The sequence below is a fragment of the Pempheris klunzingeri genome, chromosome 20, assembly GCF_042242105.1.
Source record: "Pempheris klunzingeri isolate RE-2024b chromosome 20, fPemKlu1.hap1, whole genome shotgun sequence".
In the NCBI taxonomy this organism is placed as follows: Eukaryota; Metazoa; Chordata; class Actinopteri; order Acropomatiformes; family Pempheridae; genus Pempheris; species Pempheris klunzingeri.
The window spans coordinates 16,785,519-16,792,946 of NC_092031.1; positions in this window are offsets into that span (position 1 = coordinate 16,785,519).

Genomic DNA, 7,428 nt, shown 5'->3' on the forward strand with positions numbered 1-7,428 from the left:
TGTGCATCGTAAACTAACTAACCAGCCAAGGATGGCACAGAGATGCACGTCCTAAAGAAAAGTCCACATTTCTGTGTGGAAGGAGAAATACACCTACTTTTAAAACATGTTAAAACATTTGGATATCTATGTCAACAATTTGGTAGGAATGGTGTCTTGTGCAAAAACTGGAATGTTCCGGCCATGTGAATGTCACAGTGGCCCTCTGTAGTCAGCCTGTAATGCCTTTTATGCCCAGCAGGGGCCACACTTGTAGCACAAATTTGCTAAAAAAAAAAAAAAAAAAGAGGCCACAAGCAGCCGTTTTGTTTTTGAATAAAGAAACTGAGATAAGGCATAAGAAAAGATTCCATGAACAAGGACCTCTAAATGCATTAGACAGCCTGCTTCAGTAAAATCATGTTCAGTGTCTGTTGTGAACGGTCAGGTTTCAAGTGCTGCATGTATCATTTTGTTCTCTACCCTTTTCTGACAGTGTTGGTGTGAGGCCCGTGTTGCATTGTTGCATCTCCAGTCCCACGCTCCTCTGCTGTATATGCCGCAGTTCCTTTCCCGTTGGTCTTTTTCATGTCTCATCTCTGGACATTTTTAAAAGTTTTAGATCAGCCAGGACAGCAAATGGCATCTTTTGTCTGTGTCCTCCAAAATCTCAGCAGTTTTCCGCTGTGACATCGCCGTGGCTAATTTGGGTTAGAGACTAAAACCACTCGATTAGGTTCAGGGAAAAATCATTGTTTTGTTGGGGGACCTTCCGTTGTCATGGTTACAATGATGAACACTTAGTTATGGTTCAGGGATGAGCGTTGTCATGATTATACGTTAGAAACAGGCAACTCATAGCAGTCTGAGATTTAGCTGGCCCATCCATCCAACCCAAACATCCTCACAATGTGGTCGCGTAAGAATTCCTTCTGCTGCTGGAGCCATTTTAACTTTAAACATGGAACAACCTCTTGTTCTTTTTTCCAGAAGTTCCTTTAACCTTTTATTTTCAATTGGTTTCTCGTGAGTCGCTGACGGTTTTACCTCTTTATGCCTTTAAGCCTCGGCTGAACTCAAACAGTCACAAGCGCTTACTTATGTAATGAGGAGGGATCACAAGTAGCCGTGACTTCTGTTTAAGGGGTCATATTCCAGTGCTTTATTCATATACAAATCCCCATTGTAGTAACGCATTTCCATCCAGAGACAAAGAGAAGCTAGAGAACCTGTCCAGGAGTGGTCATGCTGCCCCGAATATGTGTAAATGTGTGCAATGGTGTGAATAAGTAAATAAGAGACAGTCATAGTCATGCCACTTGCTAACAGAGGCCCTCATATGACTTAGCGAGGGCCATCTGTTGCACCAGTTGCTCCAGAGTCATTAGCTTTACCTGAGGACACCATAACCCCGATGGCTCCTCTGTAGGGGTCGGCCAATGTGCGTCTGATCGTGTGTGTGTGTGTGTGCTCATCCGTCACTAGTTGCTAAGCAGTCCACCCTGGTGCGCTAAAGTGGCCAAGATCCCCAAACAAAGACATGTGTTGTGTGTGTGTGTGTGTGGATGTGGATGTGTGTGTGTGTGTGTAGAAATGCTGGCTTCTTTAGCTATAGTTCATCCAGAGGCCATTATCATTTGTGTCTCTGGAAAACTGTAAAGTTTTCCCACTAACTGTGCTCTCTGGTCACAGTGAGTGATGTAACCCGGAGCGTGTACACTACATGTAACAGCAGCAGATAAAGCTCTGGGTTATTTATAGGGTAACGAAAGGGATCAGAGAATGAACACAAAGTGAGGAGGAGGACGGTTGTTTTGTTCTTGATGTCTGGCTTTTATTTGTTGTTGTTCTCTGTTTCCATCTGTCTCTGCCTGAGCTGCTGGACCTTGATGCGAAGACACTCACTGAACTCAGCAGCATAATTACCATCTTAACTGCTAATTATGTGCTTATTATCTTACCGTCCCCTGAGGATTGAAACACCAAAGCCCAGGTTCATTTCCATTGTTATTTTTATCCATACACTCTAGATATAGGACTTTTACATATATCATATATATCATAGATTAGATCGAGCCAGACTAAGCGGATTGAAAAGGATTTGGATGGTAAAGGCTCATTAGGATTTGATATAGATTTGAATGGAATAAAATGCACAGGACATAAACTTGGATTAGATCAGACTGGATTTGAGTGGAACGGACTGAGCTGGACTACACTGATTTGGGATAAACTGGACTGGATTGGATTAGACCTGGCTGGATCTGACTGGATTATGATTGGGTTTTAGATCATATCAGACTCCTATATATATCCCAGGTCTATATTGGATTGTTGTGGATTGCAATCGATTGGTTTGGACTGGATTAGATTGGAATTGAGTGAACTGGGCTCGCACAGTAGGCCAAAATAACGGATCCACATAAGGACATGAAGACAAAAGATATGTATAAATATAATAATAATTAGGTACCGATGTGATCCATCATATTTGATAGATACAATAAATGCTGCTTCTCTCATTTTTACATGATGTGACTGTTCCGGGATCGCAGCAATATTTTTGCCCTCCTGCTATAGTAGTGCATCGATTATGACTTTCCTCTGTTTATTCGTCAGGTTGGTGATGTGGGAAATGTGGTACAGTATTTGTTTCTGAAGCCCATTGGCCCCATTTAAATAGACTGGTTTATCAGTACTGGAAACAAACACTCAATATTTCCTGGCATGTGTCTGGGCTGACAGTGATGTGGGTGGTGCCACTTGCAAACATGAATGGAGCAACATCAGCGTCCATATTCGTGTTTTTGTGCGTGCATGTGCATGTGCACGTTACTGCTTTCTGTTATGGAGACGACTGGCCTTCCAGCTATGCAGCCGTATTAAGATAAGCCTCCTCTCCACTCAGCTGAAGAACATTAACAAACAGTGAGGAAAAGGTCCTGCTGCAACACACACACACACACACACACACACACACACACACAAGCTGTGCTTGGTTTGTTGACTTTTCTGTGGAGTAGTCAGGTTAGGCCACGTGTATTTGCTCTACTGTATGTTTTCATGCACAAATCCCACCCCCGCGGACATTTCCCTGATAATATAGACGACGTATGAAGAGGAGGGAGAGGCAGGGAACGGCCCACACTGAACACTCAAAGTGAAATAATGTGTAGGATGTATTTCACATGGTTGCCTTATTATGATGTATTATTATGTATCAATTCCCGAGTATATATTGTTTTTTTGTTCATGAATTCACAAGCAGTGATATGGGGGCAAGGCATGCATGGAGGGCCAGGTGTGAGGAAGGCGTGCAGGCAGGAGGGAAACGTGATGAAAGCAAACACTGAATCACTGATAAGACAAAACACACACATGATGTAAGCCTTAGAGTATACACACACAACCAAAAAGAAAAAGCATCAATAATACCACAATACAAATATGATCAAGACTGCACCTGCAAATGGTGAATCCAAATGCTCCCGTTCCAGTCCTGGTTCCTCAGTCTCTTCTGGTGTTATGTGTTTGAAGTGTTTACCATCATCGGGCTTCAAAATGCACTAAAATGCACGATGAGGATGCCACGAATGTGACCGATGCTGCGATCTTCACTGTGTAAAGCCACTAAATCTGATAAATACATGCTATATACTGTGTATATGTCAAAAGTCAGCTGGCTGAACTGGATGAACTGGGGATTCGAACAGCCCCTCAGCACTCTGGAGCTTATGGGTGCAAGTTTGTAAAATCTCCCCATTTGCATTAGTCTTTCTTTACAGTGATGTTTATCCCAATTTGGTGTCATGACAGAGGTTTGACACCATCTGTGAGCTGGTTTATGCGACATAGCAGTCACAACAACAACAATGCCACCAGGTAGAGAGCGGCCGGTCAAGCTAAACGTATAGCGGACAGGACAATGACAAAACAGTCACCAAATGGTGGAGGATTTATGGGAGTGGAATACCTCATCCTCAGGCAGATGAGTGACGAGGTGTGTATGCGGCTTGAAACGGTGAGCGACAGGAGAGCGGGAATACGTGACAGGTCCTGCCTTAAGCTTACATGGGACAGGGGGATCCAGCGGGCCCGCTGTGTCCAGTCAATGCTCGGACCATTTGGGTTTATTTTTACCATGTCCAGTCTCTGCTGCTCCTCCGAAGTCCTGCTGCTCTAGAATGAGGGGAGCATGACTGTGGGAGCAGGTTTTAGAGTGATTGTGCTGCTGTGGGGCCCTCTACCCTGCTGTAATACAGAGGGCAGAGCACATTCTCAGTGCCATGCCAATGGGACATGATTGCACTGACGTTATTTTTAGCCCAGTGTTTGATAAGGACTGCATATACATTGCATGCATTTGTCGATTGATTTGGTCCCTTGATGACTGTGGAGTCACGATGCATCTTTGTGCTGCAGCAGATGAGGGAGCAGGTGGAGGAGTGACTCCAGCGGGGGCTAATGTATCTATTGGGCTAGAAATGAGTCAGAGGAGATGATCTTTTTTTTTTTTCTGTTGCTTTGTGATGAGACAAAGTGGGTCAATTTATTTTTTCCCATTTCAGAACTTATTTCATTCCTTTGCAGCCTTTTGCCATCGATCTTTTCCCTTTGTTTGAATGCTAGTTATTTAGCTTCGCTTCGTGCTATTTGCAGAAATAATCATGTTCCTCGCTCCCGTTCCCTGACTTCTACGCATTACACATCTACAGGAGAAGAGTTTATCAAGGCCTTTCATTTCAGTCACAATCTCTGTCTCACTTGGGTATTTTAGTTTGCAGCTATTGGCACAAAACTATAAAACTGGCTGACACATTTACTTTTGGTTCAAGCTTTTACTTTTCTTCTGTTTGCTTCTAAAAGTCCTGTTTTTAGCCATCTGGGCTCTAGGGATGGCAATGTCAGTGTGTTGGTCGGCTCACCTCTTTGGACCCATCTGAAATATCTCAAAAACTCCTGGATGGACTGCTGTGAAAATTTGAATCCTAACAGATCCTTGAGTAATTAACAAGCCAAATGTGAGACAAAGAGTTTGTGTCGGACAAAGTGGGACAAATATGACGTGTATGTTTTGCTCATAGTGCATTAAAATAACATAAGACATATAAGGTATAAGTAACATAAGTAAGATACCAGAATGATAATTTATTTTGACGATGATATGATAAAAGTTTGCAAAATATATTCTAATGTGCAGTGCTTTATTAGAATGGGAGTTTCAGTTTTTTTTATTATCAAGTAGGTGTTGAGGTAATAGAAATCATTTATAGCTGCCTGACAGTGAGAAAACAGCGCGAGAAAGTTGCAATTAGCATCTCGATCTTGTACTTGCTTTGCTGTTGACTGTGGTGGGGCGCAGAAGGCAATAAGGAGCGCAGCGTGGAGGACTGCTGAAGCTGCCATCTCCAAACGTGCACTTGCCGTATAATGATGACCGCCTTCCCTGCTTTCTTCCCAGCCATTGGGTAAAAGCCAGATTTGATGATAGCATCTGTTTTCATTAGTTTAACCAGAGCTAATCAAAATGCAGGACATCATCTCAGTCTGTGGGATGGGGGACAGGAGAGAGAAAAATGCTATGCAGTCCAACCTAAGCCAGGCCACCTGGTCACCCTACTGCTCCTATGATCTAGTTTATGACCAAAATACCTGCAAAAGGTATTAGTAGTGACAGATAATTAGCAATTGTGAGCAATGCTGACACACTCTCACCCACTATCACCCACTAAGAGTCAACATGTCTTTGCATGATGATACACTACTCACAAAAAGTTCGGGATATTCGACTTTCAGGTGAAATATATGGAAAATGTAAAAAGTTAATGCTACAGTGATATTATATCATGAAAGTAGGGCATTTAAGTAGAAGCATGCAATGGTAATTTCTTCATCTTAAACAATTTATTGAAAGAAAATCTAACAACAGTGGTAGGTATACCACAACAAAAAATGTTCAGTGTCTCAATAAATTGGGATGTGGCCAAAGGATGTCCACTCCTCTCCTTTCTGTGACTCTTCCAGTCTCTGTATCACTGTTCCAACCTCCTGATGACACTCTGTGACCCTCTAAGCTCAGTGAACACCTCCGTCTGAGGACTTCCTGTTTGAAGCCTCGCAATGGCGAGGTGCTGTTGATCAACTGTTAGGTGTCGTCTTGGTCTCATGATGTCAGAATGTGAACAGCAGGATGAGGAGGACTGTTTAAACACCAATTCTAACTGAAGCAGGAAATGTATTGGTGGATTGGTCGATATTTGCTTACTTTTCAAAAAGTCTTGAGTCAAAGCAAAAGTCTTCACTGACACCACCAGTACCTCTGCAGCATTGCTCATTTTCTGTACTCAGTGTCTCAGTTACTCTAATCTAAGGTTTGGTTGGACACTGTCAAATTCATGATGTAAATGTTCACCTTACAGTTCTTCATTACGTTTTGTCATCATTTGTGCTGTTTAAACCACCACAGGCGCAATGAATTTAAGACATATCACATGCCTTCTGGTCTGATATTGTCCCGTATATCCATCTGGGTTGGTATGCCTGGAACGGCCTGTGACGAAGGGGTTAAAATATTGCCCAAAAACTGCAGAGCCCTCCTTACGTGCTCTCCAAAGGACAAGTCATTGCTGAAAAAAAAAATCATCGGTAGCCTCACGACCCAGCAGCTAAAGTTAGAGCAGGAGAAGTACTCAGGGAATCCCACATGGAGCAATGTCTTCCAGTTGTGTACGGGCAAGTTAGTTGCATTTGTCACTCACAATGCTGCTAAAGTTAGATTGAGACACAGCCTCAGGACTGTGTCGGGATGTGAGTCACAGACTGGAGGAAGTTGCTGCTTGCAGACCTGCACAGCATGCAGACAAGAATCTCATCAGCCTGGGTCTGACGAGGGTCCCCTGGGGCTCCTCTACTTTAGTAATACATTCTGGGTGAATGCCCAGAGGGGAATACGGGAGGTTGAATCCTCACTAGAATATCCAAGTGGAGAAAGTAAAGACACTCAGTTATTCTTCCCCACTGCCTCAATACTGTAACCAAATGAAAAATGTTAAAGACCTCAGGAGCAACATCACGGCTGAGCGTGTCTGCTTTGCAACTGCAGTACAACAGGTTAACATGTTCAAAAAACATATTCAGTCAGGCAGGATTTCATACACAACAAACCTAAAGAACCAATCTCACTGATGGAAGGGATGACGCTTTACATGTCCTTATGTGCACCTGCTTCCCCGTTGTTAGGCAGAAGAGAAGCCAGGTGTAGCTACTTAACATAATTTTGTAAGCTAGCTAGATTTCACTACAATGGCAGAGACGTGTTTTGTTTTTGGCTGCAGATTTAGAAAAACAACTGAGCCTTCATTTATTACCAAAGGATATCATAATAATAATGATAATAATAATAATAATGTTTATCAGGTAAAATCACAATGTCCAAACCAAAGAAAATGA